At 38.8% G+C, this 17,691-nt stretch overlaps 2 protein-coding genes across 3 annotated transcripts in view; both read right to left on the bottom strand.

Moving 5' to 3' along the window:
• Positions 1-17,691, bottom strand: part of Erich1 (glutamate-rich 1) — a gene marked incomplete at its 5' end in the record, with an annotated part of 52,793,804 nt that overhangs the window by 13,838,935 nt on the left and 38,937,178 nt on the right.
• Positions 1-17,691, bottom strand: part of LOC148000601 (uncharacterized) — a 251,643-nt gene that overhangs the window by 5,618 nt on the left and 228,334 nt on the right. The window contains exons 11-13 of one of the 3 annotated variants that reach the window (XR_015640011.1): positions 9,041-9,366; positions 7,951-8,114; positions 2,793-3,155 (exon numbers count right to left, since the gene is read on the bottom strand). The gene's annotated coding sequence lies outside the window, so the exon portion shown is untranslated. The remainder of the gene's footprint in view (positions 1-2,792; positions 3,156-7,950; positions 8,115-9,040; positions 9,367-17,691) is intronic. The other 2 variants (XR_015640024.1, XM_087589442.1) reach the window with 2 other exon arrangements.

The raw sequence follows: 17,691 nt of genomic DNA, 5'->3' as shown, positions 1-17,691 counted from the left end.
CATGATCTAGGTGTCTTTACAAGCTGTTCATCTCTCCTAAAGTCTGCTGTCCTGTCTGTTTCTGTTTCATTTTTTATCAGTTCCTAGCAATAAACCTTCATGTCTAGGAAGGGCTTTATACCAATAAATAATGTATGGTCACTGACATGTAGAAAGCGTGATGCTAGACCAACAGAAAAAACTGTGAGCAAGAGGTCCTAAAAGTTCAGTGCATCTGCAGAGGCTGACTGTGTACAGCTTCACCGACTGTGGAGAGTTTGGAATTTCCAGGTTCAGACCTAACTACAATTTATTACAGGTAATTCTAATCTACTAAATAGTCAGTCCTTGGCTCCCTCCCTTTTGTCAGACCTGACATGCTGCTATTACTGGACCTAAAATTTTGACAAATAGACAAAAATCATTTTAGAATATATTAACTTAACAAAAGCCTAGTCTTCTACCCACTGAAGGGCTAAGAGTATGGTCAGACAGAATTCACGGCTTATACCCTCATCATGATATAACCCATTTTTGTTGTCTTATTATAGAACCTCCATGAGACTTTATGGGTATACCTTCTGGTAAACCTAGGAGAGACAATCTCATAGAAGCCACCCTGATCTGTTTTCTACAGTATGTCTGTCTCCTTTTCCACAATGATCCTGGAGTTTTAATTGTATTGTAAATGTCTGTTGGAACTGGGATCCACAATTCTGCATTTTGGCTGGTAGTGGTTTTCTATTTAGACCCCATCCATTGCACCAACAAAGTCTTGTCAACATTGCTACTTAAACACAGATAAACATGTCGGTGTGGACTAGGGAAAGGCCCAAAGCCTCAATGTGGACAACCTTAACCCTACACAAAGAACTACAGGAACCTAAGGGATGCTGTCAGCAAGAGAAAAGGTCTTCCCTGAGACAAATTGATGTAACACAAAATGGTCAACCCTAAAGCATACATATAACACACCATTCAGGGAGGCTGATTGGTGCCTTGATTGGTATCATCAGAGAAGCTTCCTCCTGCAGCAGATGGGAACAAACACAGTGACCCCCATCCAGATATTATGCAGAATGAGAGGGCCTTGGAACACTCAATACTAACTAAGATGTCCCCCATCAAATCCCTCTCCTTAGGGCTCAGGGAAGTCTGCAGAAGAGGAAGCAGAATGAGCTTAAGAAAGAGAAGGGGGATGGAGGACACCAAGGGAACAAGGCCCTCTAAACAACAGGATTGGTATACAGATTAACTCAAAGAGACTGAGAAGGTATGCACAGGGCCTGTGTGGGTCTGAAACAGATGGGGTCCTAGAAAGGAAAATTGGATGCCTCCGTCTCTAATTCAGAAGATACCTCCAAATGGCATCAACCTGTAAATGAAAAATCAAGCTTTCCTCCAAGGGAGAAAAACAAATCCCTCTTAAAGGTAGGCTACATTCCCGGATGCATTGTTAGATGTTCCTCGTCTCCTGATGTCATAGCAGGGTTGTTCCGTTTTCTTTATTTTATTTTCCATTTTAGTTTTATTTTACTTAAGTATTTTTTTTTACCCAGCAATTCCTTTGTGTATATATTATAGCTTCCAGTTTAGTGTTTTTATGGGATTTCTGGGTGTAGAAACAAATGGGTCTCTGCATAAATATTTGTTTCTTGTGCCATTTCGTGGGCTCTTTTCTTCCTTTTTGTTTTGTCCTATTCCATGGTGTTAGGTTTTGTTTTACATTATATTGTTCCATTTTATTGTTAACCCTTAAAAGCCTGTTTGCTTTATAAGGAGAAACAGAAAAGGATTGGAACCAGATGGGAGTGAAGGAACCAAACAGCATACATACAAGTAACATTATAAAGACCGAGCAGGATGTGTGTGTGTGTGTGTGTGTGTGTGTGTGTGTATCACATATATATATTTCACACACACACACATATGAAACAACAATTAATAAAAATGCCATAGCAAAATATAAAAGAATTTTTAAAAAAAATCCTTAAAGACTTCTTCAATATTGGAAGAAGGAACCTGAGGTAACCTCAGCCCATATTCTCAGACCATGTTCACTTCAATTTGATGCTTACCCTAGGTTTCCAAATTTAAATAATAATAGTAAACAACTGAAATGTAGTATAATAGCCATACATAGACACATACATAGTATATTAAATATTTAAGTGTTACCATCTTCTTTTTCTTTGTAGTCAGAAAACTAAGACAGAATAGAAAAGTAACTTAAAATTCGTGTGAGGTTCCATGGCTACAAAACTGCAGAGGCGTGGGTATGAGGAACTCCCTGCTCCACTCTTAATGGATGCTCTAGCTGCTTTCCACTCTTATTTTGTTATAATCTTTATCAGAGCAAGTTGGGCAGGCCGCTAACTGCACAACTATAGGGAAACATCATCTACTTTCTAAGTGGTACTCTAAAATGTTGGTCAACACACAACAGACACAACCATTTATGTATCTGCATACCCCTCCTTCAACTTCCCTTCACTATCCCTTACCCGATTAGCCCTTCATTTGTATAGAAGCTTCCCCAACATCTGCAGTGTACACTGGTTCCTTCTTCTAAGGCATCTTTTGACAGAAGTGTAGTAAGATACATCCTGATTGGGATTATAAAATCAGTATCATTTGAACTTGAGGTCTTGGTTAGCAACAACTCTCTAAATGCTTCCCTAGTGGTCTTCCAAAGGCTGAACTCATTCCTAGACGTAAAATTGTTTGTATAATGTTCTCGGGAAAAACACTATCATATAAAGTGAGTTTTAGGAAAATATTTGGAAATAATCTATGAGGGGGAATAGGCATACCTCAGACTACAGATTCGATTGTGGTGTAGTAGGTAGCTGTTTGCAGTTGAAAAGGGACAGTGGCCAGGTGTCCATGTTGATGAAAATTTAAACTAAACTTCCTTTGCTTGAAGTCCACAGAGAAGATGAATGAAATGATTTGTACTTGTATGAATATGCAATTTCGCAATTTTCTGGTTCAACTGTGATGCAAATTACTGACAGTTTTAGGAGTGATTTAAAAGTATGATCATCAAAATTCTGAGAACAAATCCACTCCAGTGCTATGAATAACAATGAGATGATAGACACAGCATGCTGCTTTTGTGGGCTTGTTTTCATTTTGCAGACTGACCATTTGTGTACACTTCTCAATGTTGATTCCTACATACAGATGACAAAACCAAAGTCAGACAGGGTTGATGTTCAAGATGAGGGATGACATGGGAAGAAGCATGCCAATTCTATCTTTCAGCATACTGAAGAACATTTTCATGAAGAAGAGCAGGGCCAGAATGAGACAGCATTACTCATCTGATTCTTTTCTGCTTTCTGTTGGCTCTGCAGTCTATGTGGATCCACTTTTAGACAGTGATGAACACATTGACAGGGAGTGAGAAGTCAATCTTCTGATGTATGCATCACAACACACATCCATCGTGCAAACAAGCGCAATTGCACACAAAAACTCATACCGATAAAACAACGCAATGTTTAAGACCCACCATTCAATGAGTCTGGTCTCCTATCCAGCTGTGGTTTTACTTAAGAAAGTAAGTGTAAGGCTATACCCTGATAGCTACAGCATGTGTGTTATATTTTGGACATTTGAGTCCATGCTGAACACAAAGAGGAGGGAGCAGAAAGACAGAAAACATGGCTGAGACTCGTTAGAACCCACTTCCTAGTAGCATACTAGTAACTTGACCCACATGTGTACAGGTGTGCCCTTTCAAGGAGCCAGTGGATGTTCAAAGGCTGCCCTGCTTCTGCTAAGGGTTTCCTGTTTCCCAGAGTACTAATGGTCTTTGTGGAGGAAAGAAATTGTTCCTTGAATTAGCAGAAATGGTTTCTTGGAGATAATATAACTGCAAGCAATTTTCAGATCAATTTGCATAATATTCCCCTTCATGCAGCTTCTCATTGCTTCTCCACTTGACTGCCTGGTAACATTAGCCCTTACAATTAAAACTTTTCATCTGGAGCTCCTGTTTCCAGTGGTTATGAATTAAGTCATCTCCCATGTAGGTGAATGATTAGCCGTTCTCTGGCCACAGGGAAACTTCTCATTCGGAAGTCCTACCTCAAAGCTGGCATAAGAGACGGATAAGAATGTGGATCAAAGTACCAATTCCATAATCTTGCTTCGTAAGTTAATCAAAAGCTCCAGGTTCCAAACTTTTGGTATTCTTTCAATGCCATGTCTCTTGCAGCATGACTTAATATGAAGGGTAATATACATATTCATATTATTCACTTTAATTGTATTTGTTTATTTTGAAGCAAGCTTTTGTTTGCCTTGACCTCAGTTTGTAACCCTGAATGATGCTAAACTGTTGGTCCTTCCTTCTTCCTTTAGAGTTGGATATTCTAATCATGTGTCACAATATTTCATGTCCCATTTATATGAGACTAGGATCTAAAGTCAGAAGCTTGTACGTGCTAGGTAAATACCCTACCCAGTAAGCTATAATTTTAACTATTCATAGTAAATAATGTTTACTATAGTTTATTAAATAAATATTATATATCATCTCCACATTAAATTGTATGTAATCTCTCTCCCCCACTTTCTCATATTTTATTTTTTGGGAATGGTACATCTGGAATACAGGGACTTGGGCAAATGCTTTATCCCTGACCTGTACCCCCGTCTTCATGTTCCAACTGATACTCATACCTGTGTTAGATACCAAATCTGCTTAATTTTTACCATAACTTCTCTAGGGACGGAGCTGTCGCATTACTTTTGATCCCACCACGTTTCCTCATATTAAAGTCTAAGGAACACTATTTGTTTATCTTTATCTACCTGCCTGTCTTTATCCAACCCACACGGCAACTCCCAGGCTGATATTAGACAAGTACTCTTTCTGATTGCCCACCACTCTTGAATTTGCCCAAGCATAGTTTGGTGCCTCTGTGACTCAATTTCAAACGTAAGGTGCTTGGTTCCTTCACTAACTAGGCTACCTTCCCTAAAATGGCTCCTGTCATTATGTTCCAAACTGAACTCTGCCAACTGGGATATTATTTTTCTCCAAACTCTTCATCATCGCATTAGAGATTTCTTGACTTTTCTTATTTTTGTATTCTATCAGGAATGCTATTCTCTGAGGCATGGAGAAAGATGTGTCTTATCCTCAGGGGCTATGACACAAGATGAATTTCATGGATAATTATCAGATCCATCTTTTGCATACAAAAAAATCAGCTTAACCCTTTATCTGCAACACTCACTCATTATTGAGAAGACTCAGTGTCTATACTATGTCAGTCTATGTGTGGAAAGCTGCTGTTCCCTACAAAACAGGGGGAAGAAAAAGATAAGAGCAAAGGTCCAAGCAATTGTTTCTGCATCCTTGGATATGACAAGACTTGGATGTATCTTTTTTTAATGCTTGTTATTTCAACATATGCTGACCACAGTCTGTCATTTTCTTCCTCAGAGAGTGGGCAGGAAGGAAAGAGTCAAACTCTCTCTGATGGAGAAGCAAATTAGCACACAGAAAAGCAAACATGTCCCAGCTCATTATGAATTGTTAATGTCCTGTTTACTGCCTAAGCTGTCACAGAAAACAAGAGAGTCTGCTAAGTCAATAATTTATTTCAGAGTGTGGAATTAATTAGAAAGACAATTAAATAATTGTGAGAAAGAAAAAAAATAAGATGTGTTTGGGTGGTTTGTTTTTAAAACTCAGGGATGATTTACATGGTATTTGGGTATTGCCTAAGGGGAATATGGAAGTTAGAGGCAGAAATGGAATCAACTTTCTAGATGTTTCTTCATTAAAAGATGTTGCTAAACTCTCCCTTCTCTCAACTCTGTTGAAAACATTGTGGTTAATTGCCCTAAAGCTGAAGAGTGGTGAGACAGCTTTTCCCTTCAGGTAAGGTCTAGTGAGCAAAGCTGTTCTGCCTTGGATTTATTTCACTCCACTTTGAGGTTATTCAGTCACTTGCATATTCTCAGTGGACATAAAAGAAATGTCATGCCACGTTAAGCATATTTCATAGTAACTTTATAAGTATCATGCTACTTCATAAATAATAGTAAGGAATCAGACTTAGGGTAGAAATTATATGCAAAGACTTCTAGTTTCTGCATATTAGCAGTAAGCTAATTAATAATGAAAAATTGAGGCCTGATTCTTCATAACAAGTGGACCTGTGTTAATGAGAGCTGCTCACGTGATCCACTGAGAGCAGCATAACTACATCAGGTGGCACTGGCAGTTCTATAAATGACTCCTGGTAAGTTTACTGCTCAGGGTGAGGGTGAATTCTGAAGAGAGCCACCAAAATTGTTTTATGAAGTCTTATATTTGCAAGAGAAAACGGTGATCATTAATTTTGGCTGTCAAGTAGCTTGGATTGAGAAAAGAACTTAATGGACTAAAGGACAACTCTGACGATTGTGTCCTTGTGTCCTTCCAAGTAGGAATACGATAGGGAATTAGTGGAACCACTTTAGAAAAGCTAGGGGCTTGCATGAAGAGAAAGCTGTAATCCAGTCAGGGCATTCTCTGTCTGTCTACTTCCTGGCTGCTCTGTAACTTGACTGTTTGCTCAGTACCCTTTTTGTCCCCAGTATGACAGAACACATGCTATGAAACCGTGAGCAGACACAAACTCTCTAACCTTAAATTATTTTGATCAAGTTTTTGTCGTGGGAATAAAAAGCAAAACCTGAAATGCAGGCAGCAAAAGTATTGATTACCAAGTGGAGGGTTTTTTTTTCTTTTGAAAAAAAATCACTACAGAGAAATCTATAGGCATAAGAAATTAAATCTTGAAAAACTACCTTCTTATTCTAAATATAACAATATGTCACTTCTAAGAATCCTTTCCTTCACTGAAAATGACTTCTTTTCTTTAGCTTTTTACTTTCTGTGGCAAGCTGGCCTCATGAAGGAAGAAAAAAGAAAAAGAAAACAGAATTCAGTGCAGATGTGGGTGCTTCCCCAGCTTGCATTTGCACATTTTTGTAGACATCATCCATACCCTTCCCTCATTATCTAAAAATGGATGTCTCCAGTGTTGTCATTATTGACCGTGTTTACTTTAGTGTTCCCTCCTTAGACAGGAGTCATACTCAAGATTAGAAATGTTCCCCACTCCACGTTGCAGATGCCCACAAGAGCAATGAAAGGTTTGGGGACTAGAAGAGTAGTGAGTAGGCAGGCAAGTTGCAGAAGAGAAACTCAGTTATTCAGACTGATTACAGAAGAGAAACTCGGTTATTCAGACTGATTACAGAAGAGAAACTCAGTTATTCAGACTGATCTGGTGCTTGTTACTTATTTCTCAAGTGAAGGGCAGAAAAAAAACTAATGAGGAGATAAAACAGAGCTCAAAGGGAAGGAGGGGCACGAGCTCAAGTTTGCACTCCTCCCTGACCATTATGGCATATAGGACTAAGAAGACGAGAAACAAACCTACTGCTGGCAGGAATCCGGAAATCCCAGGTATGAGGAAAATAAGGGTACATAATATAGACTCACATAATTGGAAAAAGGATCAGATATAGTCCCTCTGTCTCGATCTCTCTTTGTCTCTCCCTCAAACCCCCTGGTGGGTGTGTGTGTGTGTGTGTGTGTGTGTGTGTGTGTGTGTGTGTAAAAGATTTAGTTGTATATGGGAAGTGCCCAGATTTTGGCAGTAAAAAATATTATGTGCTCATAAATTCTTGATGGATTATTCCTAAAATCAAAGTTGAAGAAACAAATATTTGCTGAAAAGGAGTCACCAGTGAGATGTAGACAACCAGAGGCTCAGAAACTGTTTTCTGAATCTGGGTCTTTGGATGTCTAATGTCCTGAGGGAACAGAGATAGGATATTTCTACAATGCCAGCTGGAACGCTTCCTCTCCATCCTGAAACATCAATCCACTCAAGAGGAATCAAACTGACAATGGAAGCTACCCAACAGAACTGAATGATTCAGGACTTTACTTGCCTGAAGTTACTAGGCCAGATGATCTCTCAAACTCCCTTAAGGCTCTGTTGCTGCAATCACTGAATTCTCTCATCTGAATTCCAACATGTCTTTTGGCTTGGTTAACATCAGAGGAGCTATTTCAGTTGAATCAAAGCTGGTAGGTATGTTTCTCAGGTGAAGAGCTGGACAAAGAAATAAATCAATACATTAATTAAATAATCAAATTAATCAAGTAAGTGAATAAATAAATAAAAACTGTGATCAAAAATCCTGGCCTTTTGGCTAGCATTGTTATTTTAGATGATTGCCTTTCTATTACTTCATCAAGAATTCTTTTAAACGTTTTGACTAGATACTTTTGAGATTTTTGTTAATTTTTGTATAAAAAAACACATTTGCTAATTATATACAACAGTGCCACTCATAACTCCCCTACCAGTTTAAAACTGTCTTTTAGCCTATTGCAAAGGTCAAGAACCATTTCCCAATGGTATTATTTTATTCACACAGACTGAGAAAAAAAAGAATAAAGAACAGAGACTTTCACTCATATAACCATTTAATAAATATTGACTAAACAGCTATGATATACCAAGAATTGTTCTAAACATTCATGATCTATCAGCTTCCAAAATATGAGACAAGAACGCCTGGTTCATCTTATTGCTGGGGAAGAGACAGATGACAAACAGTAAAAACAATGCGTAAGTAATTAGACTGCATGGCACAGGTAAACACGTTGCAATAGTATGTGAATGCAATTTATTTTCAAGCACCTTCCTCTGCCAGCAGGCTCACCTGCTTTAGGGACGAATGCGGCAAAGGTCAATTCTTCAAGCTATTCACTTAATAATACAGAAGAGGAACTGTGACTGTTCCTCTCCCTAGAAGACTTTTTAGATTAAAAGTTCTAATCCACAGACGAAAAACTCTTGAGTTTCATAACAGAAGAGCTTTCCAGTAGTGAGAATTATTGCAACCCTCGCTTTCCGGTCTATGGAACTCACAATGTCTGCATCCCCTCCGCTCTTTGTCCTTGGATAAGCTGAGCCCTCAGCTAAAAGCCTTGTCCTCTTACCATACAGTTGAAGCAGCTGACACATCATACCTGGTGTGAGTGGCTTGGCATTGTGATAGAATGGACTTGTGCTGCACATATAAACAAGCCATGATTCGGTGGGCAGCATCAAGTTGTTCTGGAGAGCCCAAGGTATTAGCCTTCCAAAGTTTCATTTGGCCTCAAGAGACTAGTGCTCACTCAGGATATGTGGAAAGAACACAATTCAAAAATAAAATGAGGAACAGAATGTTTAGGGAATAAAAGAACTCTCTTCGGATTAGGCTTCACTGTCCTCTTTCAGTGGGTTCATAAATGGCCGTTTCCCTCTAACCTGCTGCACTGGAAGATCACAGGGAGCTGATGCAAATGAACTGCTAGATTAGAACAAAAAACAAAGCAAAAACAAACAAACAACAACAAGAACAATATATTAACACATATGCCAATACTCCATATTAAAAAAATGTAGTGAAATGGTGAGTGGGGTCTGAACGTTCCTTTTACTGTCAGCTTATATCTCTAGTGGACTTTCCCAGCCTGAGAGAAGGGAGGAGACACTGAAGGGATACTATTATCATCCTCGAGCCTCAAAGAACCACCATGTTCCTGTTTCTGGTGCAATCACATTATAGGTTAGAAGGAGAAGACACCATCTGCATGAGAGCCTGACAAATGAGTATATGAAAGGGATGCTTTGAGGAATAAAGCCTTCTGGTGGCTTGGCTACATTTAAGCAACATGCTTATGAGGAAGAGAGAGTGCACGTTGTAAGAGAACAGGGGAAATAATAGGTTCCTGAGGTGTGTAAATCTGAGAAGACTGAATCAAAACAAAAAGTTACATATATATGTATGTATATATATGTATATATGTCTGTATATATATATATGTGTGTGTATATATATATATATTAGAGAGAGACAGACACACACACACACACACACACACACACACACACAGAGAGAGAGAGAGAGAGAGAGAGAGAGAGAGAGAGAGAGAGATCAATCCACACTTCCCACCATACCACTCCAAGCAGAGGCTGCAGTTAACTAAGTGAGTACCGCAAGGAGTCACTGTTTATATTGTCCGATTCCACAAAGAGACTGACCATAGGCCAGTAGTTTCCAGCTTCCCTAATGCTTTCACACTTTAACACAGTTTCTCATATGATGTCATGTGGTGACCCCCCTCCTACAATACAATTGTTTTGGTCACTACTTCATAACTGTAAATTTGATAGTGCTATAAATCAAAGTATAAATATCTGATATTCAGGAGAATCTTAATTGGTCCCTGTTAAAGGGTTGTTCATACTCCACCCAACGAGGTTGCAAGCCATAGGTTGAGAACCACTGCCTTAGATCTTTAATGCAGTACCTTTGGAGGCTCCGCAGTAGGGTGCACAGAAAGGCTCTCACTGCTGCTACTTGTAACCAGCAAGCTACCCTGTATCCCATTCTTACATTTGCTCCCTCCATTCCCTCCTTACCTACCCATGAATCAGCTCTCATAATGGAAGTGTGGCTTGAACAGCTGATGACTGAAACTGCGTGCTCGTTCCTTCTTAAGGCTGCCACTTAATCAGAGAACGAGGTTAACTTGTCAATACACTCCAGCCAACTCCCAAGCATGATGTGAATATAATAATTACTGTATATTGATTTCAGTAAATAAACCTCCTGTTACAGCCATCGATCTGTTGATCTAATTTGATCAAAAATACATACAGTCCCTTGGAGAAATTCTTTGACACAAAATGAGATTTTCCTGACTTAACAAAAGGGGAAATTTATAAACACCAATATAGTTCACTGCATCCTTAATTCCACAGATATTTATTAAGTGTGCAGAGCAGGTAAGTAATCTCTTTCTCTCCTGTTGGTTGTAATCATTCACAGCTGCTTGGAAATAGCTCATTTCCCCCCAAATAAATGAACGAACATTATGTGTTGCTTTTTTTGATAACCTACAATTTTATTTACAGACATTCTTCACTCCATGCTCAAATTGGTGATCAACAGAACACATTAAGATTCTCTCAGATAAATATTTTATGGATCCCAGGACCAGCTATTGAAGACAGTGTCCACATTAAGATTTTCTCAATAGAAACAGAAATAGCCACAGGTATTTCACCTCTCAAACATCTCCCCGCTAAACATTAAAAAAATAAATTTCGTTTCCTCAAACATGTTCATGCATTAATGAAGAATAAAATATCTCTAAAGGTTAGGTGGAAATGAAAGGCAGAGAGCACTGTATTATCATCCCCTTTCCAAGTCATACAGAAAATGGTGCCTTGTGTCTATTTTTCTCTTTCCTGATGCTTACCTGCATGCCACTGAATAGTCTGCCTCCTTACTGGAAATAAAGACTATTGTGTGTCAGACCCATACCAAGTTTAAAATTGCAGAAGTCTTCGGTTTGGTTTGGTTCCAAATCAACCTATTTGGTGTATTCTTGCAAATGTGTTGCAACCATCTCATCTATTGTTGTCATTATGGATTTATATATATTGGAGCCAATATAAATTTAGGGATTTGGAAGAATGGAAGAACATAGTCATAGCAAATGTATCACCTCTACCAGAAAATCTCTGATTTCTTTGTAAAAGTTCTGCCTTGGCAGAGACTCACAACTGATTACACTTCTCATGGTAACTGGCTATAAAGTAGTAAGTCCTAAAGGAAAAAGATATATATATATATATATATATATATATATATATATGTATGTATATATATATATATATATATATATTGCAAGCTACACGTACACACGTACACACATTCACACACACACGCATGCATGCTACCACAAAGATGTAGGAACAGGAGAAAACTTAGTTTGGAAGTAGAGAATAAGCCAGAATGAAAGACAGATGATAAAGATCAAGGGGGAAGGATGACCACAATATACTTACTCTATACACACATGTAATTGGTAATAAAATATTGTAAATGAAAATACAGTTGTACTAGAACCATAGAGGTATTAGGTCACTATGCCATGAAGAAAATAAGGCAAATCTATTTAATTTTGCAATAAAGGAAACATGGACAAATAAAAACACATCTGGCTCTAGAAAATAAAGTGAATAGGGGCATAGAGGATTGCATTGATGTGAACTGCTTGTGTGCTTGTCACCTCACCCCTGACTCCAACCATGTCTAAGTAGAGAGTCCCTGGGGGACACAATTTTCACTGAGAATCCATAGCTTCTCCCATTAAACATATGATACCTCTTCTCTGACAGGACACTCCTGGGATAGGTGCTAACTTGCTCATATAAATCTAGAAAGTGGCTAGGATTCATGGGTCTTAAACTTTCAATGTAAGGTTAATTACTGGAGACATTCCATGGTCTGTAGGCTTCGATTTTTCAAAATCTACTTTAACCGGGTTCTTAAATGCTTCAACCTATCTTCTAGCCCACCAACCAGAGGTAGCAGAAAATGGTTAATAGGACAAGGGGACCTGTTCAGAAGTAGTTCTTTGGACAATCCCAATCTTGTTGTCAGGCTATCAGCAGTACAGTTCAAAACATCAAGCGTGAACCAATAGTGGTAGTCCGGTCTAATTCACAAACACCAAACATGGATCAGTAGCAATGGCTCAATCCAGAAGAAGCCTCAAGACTCCACTGAATTGGCACGAGTCTGGAAAAGTGGTAAGAAGTAGTCGGATACCATGAGGAGTCTCTGGTGCATTACTCTCTACCAGGTCATGTATGGCAAGCAAAGGTCCATGAAGAACACCAAAATATTGCAAGGTGAACCAATCCAAGAGCATAGTTCACTGTCTGTCATACTATGTTATACTTCTACCCTTTCCAGACAGCATGCATGCATCCTCTCAAATTTTTACCTCAGCAAAACATTCTCTTACCTGTCTGCTTCAGCAACCCATCCTCTCATAAGACAGCAATGGACAGATTATGTCCTGCTCTTGTAGATTCCTCTACCCTGGCCTCATGCTTGGCATTCACTCTCCTCTATTCTTTGCTTCTGCTCCTAAGATTCATGTAACAGACAAGTCATTGGATTGTAATTTATCCCTGTAGTCCTGACTTCCTGGGAATCCTTGTTTAGATGAATGGTAAAAGGTAACTACTATAGTTTTGCAAATGCTAAGTTAAAAAGTGATTTGGTAACATAAAGTTTCCAAATAAAGACAAAGATGGTTTCTGAGGAAAGTGATGCTTGGAGAATACACATCAATATATATGTATACTTTGAGCAGAACCAAATGAGTAAGTCAGAGCAAAGTGTAAACCATGAGCTTTCACTCATTTACCTCCTTCAGTAGTTATTTACAGATGACATATTTTTTAAAGATAATATCTGATTATTTGAAGAAACATTGTAAATTTATTCTTTATTAACCTTACACAGCAATATCAGTCCTCCTCCTCCCAGTGCCCCCTCATGTAGATCCTATCCCCATTTCTCCCTCCCCTTCTTCTTTGAGAATGAGGAACCCCTCTGGGTATGATCTCTACAACCATCCCCCCAAGTACATAAAGTCACTGCAGACCAGACAATGTGTCTCACTTAGGGGCATGGGATCCACAGGTAGGCAGGCACACAATAGATTCAGGGACAGCCCCTGCTCCAGTTGTTGAGGGACCAGCATGAAAAGCAATCTGCACATCTACAACATGTGCAGGGTGACTAAGTCCAATCCATGCTTGCTCTTTGGTTTGTGGTTCAGACTCTGGACTCCCCCAAGAGTCAAGGTTAGTTGACTCTGTTGGTCTTCCTGTGGAGTCTCTGAAGGATAGAGTAACAAAAAAGAAAGAACAGAAGGAAGAAAGGAAGGAAGAAAGAAAAGAAAGGAAAAAGGTAGGAAGGAAGAAAAGAAAAAGAAAGGAAAGAAAGAAAGGAATGAAGGAAGGAATAAAGGAAGGAAGGAAGAAAGAAGAGAATGTTACTAACAACAAAATAATAAAAACATATTCATCATTAAAAAATAACAGAAAGGTGGGATCTGGTGAGGCAGGCATGCAATCTTAACACTCCTGAAATGGAGGCAGAAGGATTGCAGTCTGAAGTCAGTCTGAGAATGAAAGATTAGAAGGAAAGGATAGGAGGAAAGTAAAAAAGATCTGATTGTAAAGGTAATTGATATGGTAATCAAAATCCAGGGAATTTCAAAGACCACGTAGAATTTCATAAATGGTTAAAAATATAATGTATCAAAAAATAAAGATGAAAATAGGAACCAGACCTGGTGAGACTCATGGAGATGTCAGACAGATTAATATAGGTGCATAGGAAGTAAGAAGGGACAGGTACTCTAATGGGAAGGCTGAAGGGGGGGACCCTTAAGGACAACCCCACTCTAGGGAGAGCTGTCAAAGTGAGCACATGACAGGAAGAGACACATGACCTGGAGGAGTCCTGGGAAGTATCAAAGGCTGAGGTGAACTTGCAGTGAATGTGTGGGAAACAGGAGAAAGACAATGGGTTTGAGAAAAGGTTTAAGAATAGCCAGCGTTCTCTAAAGCTGACTGACGATGTCAAAATCAAATTCATGTTTTTAAGGATTTAGTTCACTTGTAAAATGAAGTGATGATTCCACAGGCTCCCTTCTGATGCTAACAGCTCCTATTTTCAAAGGCTCAGGCTTGACCTTAAACTTGAATATCAACTCTACACACGATAAGCCTACATGCCTTGTCCTCTATGGCTCAACGAAAGGACTCCTGTATCTCTTTCTTTCTGTGTGTTGACTTACAAGATGAGTAAAAAAACAGAAATAACAACTTTTAGAATTACTCTGAGCCCAGGCATGAAGAAGCAAGACACAGATGCCACAGAGAATTCAGTCCCACACTTGACAAGAGGCTTCAGGAAACACTGAGCATCTGTACTACAACAGGAGGCACCTGGCAGCCTACTTCTGGCAGTGAACCTCATTTCAAACTGTGGCCAGGGCAGAACCTCTGGGGAGAGTTTCTGCTTTATACTCTAAGGCTGACTACCCCATTAAACAGCAAACTAAGGCCTTACTGCCCTCCAAATCAGAAAAGACAAACTGAGGGAAGGTTAGTTTCACAGCACAGCAATAGGACCAAACTTAATAATCCTTATTCCTGGTACCACTGCAAAGTAACAACCATTTGCACATTGGGTCTAACTTCCATCTACATTAAATGATATTTGTCTTGTTTACTTAACATTCATAAATTAAGTACCTTACCCTAAACAAATGGTAGATCTGTTTGATAAGGCTACCAATGGAGGACTTTATTAATTACTAGTGCTAATGGAAACAGAATACATTCTTTATGGAAAACTCTTGATCTGAGCCTGCTACTGCTTTCCCCACATGTGAGAAGAAAAGGTCTCTACCTTGAATAGGTAGTATCTTTCAGTCAGCTTGCGGTTTTTAGCTACTTCCAAGATGTGGAATTTGAGCTGCAGGCACAGGACTGTCAGTACTGACAGGAAGATTAACAACAGGTATTTGAAAAGAAAACGGTCGGCAGTTAGGAGCTGTTCTTAGAGTATGATTTATGAAGGTTCTCATGACGAGACTGTGGTTTTGATGAGAAAACAGTACACATGTCATGAAACCAACTACATGGGAGTTTCAATAAATAAGTTACATTTGACCAGTAGATGCTATTCATAGACCTAAGCCATCTCTGAGAATAAACAGTCAAGAAGAAATACCAGCATGATAGAGAGGCAGCCCCAAGGCATATTCTAACAGCATAAACTTTTTGTGTGCCCTGTTTTATGCGTTACCTGACCCACATGTGACCCTTCATTTATATTGTACAAAAGGCATCAATTTATCAGCCTCAAGCCACATTCTCTAGAAAGGCACCCAGTTATTTTATTAAGTGTGGTCATAAAATAATTCATATATTAAAGACCAAAGAGTCTCATAAAACAATGTTTAAAATATAAAAGCACAAGATAAAAAGGAGTTTAGAGTTATAGTTCACTAGTATGATGAGAAGAATTATTGCCATTAAAATGGTTTAGTTCCATGGGATCCTCACTAGAATATATTTAACCTGACAATGAACTAGAGTCATTAAGGAAGTAATACACACACACAAATATATAATTTATACAGCATTTGCTTCCTGTGGTAATTGTTGACAACTATACCACTCTTTCATTTTCAAGTATATTTAATTTGAGCTCTGTTTTTCTTTTCTGAGAACCTATTTGGGCAATCTACCAACTTAAGCCAATTTGGGAATGAAGTGCTGTGTCAAAGAATTTATCTGTCGCCTTCCCTATCACAATGCTCACAATATCCATAAGGAACCACCTCTCCCCATCCTGTCTTTGCCTGGTCTCTCTACCGATTTACTCAACTGTTGTCTTGCTCTCCAGAGAAGCAGTTACCGTCCCAACCCAGGTGCACCCCTGGAATAACTTGATTGAGAAGATTACATCTAAACAAACACCAGCTATTACATTTCATCAAGCAAAGTTGTATAGCAAAAGCAGGTGAGTTAGACCAGTTGCTCACTGAGGAAAAACACATCAAGAAGGTTTAAACCTCCAGCAAGCAAGGATGGAGAGTTGTCACTAGTGATAGAAGTCTAACCCATAGGACATTTCTATAGCTATAAACTACATGATTGAAATGAACATTACTATTTTAGGTTTAACAGAGAGGATTTTGTGCCACAAGGGGTACTTTTGAATCCCCAAGTCAGTACACAGCACCTCTGAAAAATGTCCCTACATGATACGGAGCCACATGAAATCCGATGAAAATATTTAGAACACACGTCTTCAGCAATGGGCTCTTGGCTGCTAGCAATATATCAAGGTGACTGTACTTGGGCAAAAATGGAAGAAAGGAAGAAAAGTGACAGTTTTAAGAAGATTAAAAAACCAACCAACTCTAAGGAAGATTAAAAAAAGAGAGAGCCAGGAGGATCATTTATAAAAGGAAGGATGTAAATTCTTAACTCGATTGGTTTTCCCTGGATTTGCTTGCTTTAATGAAACTGTGACTTCTGAAGGACTGAAGGATCCTTTTTAATGTGAATAAAGCCAAACTGAGGGCCAGAATATTGTTAGTCACTGGCCTCAGGAGACTGCTGCTGACGGCTTAATTAGGTTACATGAGTGTAGAAATGAGTTTAGGACACCACTTGTGGAAGGTGGATGATTTCTGAATGTTGGATGGCTAGTACTTCCCGAATGTTCTATTTGTGAGCTCAACACACCAATATTTTTCTGCTTTCAAGATAGCAACTATGTTATCAACAGAGACTCCTTCAATCAGCTATTATTTTTCCTATACAGAAGACATTAAAGATGTCTTTCAATTTTCATCTGATTTGTGTGTTTGTGTGTGTGTGTTTGTGTATGTTTGTGTGTGTGTTTGTTTGTGTGTGCATGTGTCTATGTCTGTGTCTGTGTGTGATACAATTACTGACAAAATGTGTGCATTTTCTTGACATTTTAAAAGCTATCCGCCAAAATGGAACCATTCCTGCTTTATTTATTTAAAGTCAGTCAACCTAAGGAATTTAAAAGCAAACCAAAGCTCAAAGTGATTTTTTCTTTTAAGTTTTTTGAACAAAAGTTCTGCTTGCTACTCATGTCTCAGTGAACTCTGACTAACCCGTTATTAGTTCAGGAAGGTCAAAATCACTCATGTAGCTACAAACAAAACTTGGAAAACAAGAAGCAAGCCATGCAGATTTTTTTGAGCAC

This window comes from Rattus norvegicus, chromosome 16 (assembly GCF_021556685.1).
Source record: "Rattus norvegicus strain SHRSP/BbbUtx chromosome 16, alternate assembly SHRSP_T2T, whole genome shotgun sequence".
NCBI lineage: Eukaryota > Metazoa > Chordata > Mammalia > Rodentia > Muridae > Rattus > Rattus norvegicus.
Note: the sequence above shows the minus strand (reverse complement) of the source record. Positions and strands in the feature narration are given on the sequence as shown.